Below are 795 nucleotides of genomic sequence, written 5' to 3'. Positions count from 1 at the left end.
TAAAAGGGGCAGAGTATGGTGATGGTGATGGTATGACTAACCCCGCCCCTTTTAGCTTAGTGCTCCCTCAGGTAGGCCATTCGTTATTGGGGAGGGGATTATTAACATTATGCCTTATTATCCAATCCTTTCCCTCCACCTGCTGAATCTGAAAACTCCGGGCCTTAAGAGCAAAGTCAATTAAAAGCCAAGCTCGGAGAGCCGTGATCTCTGACACATTCCACAAACGCCGTTAATTCTCTGCTTACTGTGGGAGCCCGGACATGCTGAAATGAAAGATCGAGCTTAATGAAGTATTATGCGCTGAAAGATGGTCGAAGGAAGGAAGGCGTCGTTCTGTTAACCCCCTATCTTCGAGCTCATGTTTGCCTTAAGCACTAGAAATGTAAGATTTGTTTTGTTCCAAATTGAAATTCGGACGAATTTCATCATATTCGGATAGATATTCGGATGCATTCAAATTTCTGAATGAAAGAAATAATTCATTCAAACGTGTCCCAATTTTTGATAATTAAAATCCAATTTTTGTTTTTCATATGTCATTCGGAATTCACTTATGTTGTTAAACTTTAAAATAAAAAAAAACGGTTTAGATGCCCCCTTTAATAAAGGGGGGCACCCAGATGCAGCCCCCCCCTCGCAACTCATTCACCACATAACAGTAAAATAAGTAAACACACCACACTGCAATACAAAGTTCAGTTTTTCCCAAGTCCTTTATTTAAAAATAATAAATAAATGGCTATGGATGTAATCACGTTGTGTGGAGACGTAGATCTTTATCAATTAAGATGG

The sequence above is a fragment of the Nanorana parkeri genome, unplaced genomic scaffold, assembly GCF_000935625.1.
Source record: "Nanorana parkeri isolate BGI_ZX_2015 unplaced genomic scaffold, ASM93562v1 scaffold58, whole genome shotgun sequence".
Lineage (NCBI taxonomy): Eukaryota > Metazoa > Chordata > Amphibia > Anura > Dicroglossidae > Nanorana > Nanorana parkeri.
The sequence above is the reverse complement of the archived record's forward strand: the minus strand, read 5'-3'. Positions refer to the sequence as shown.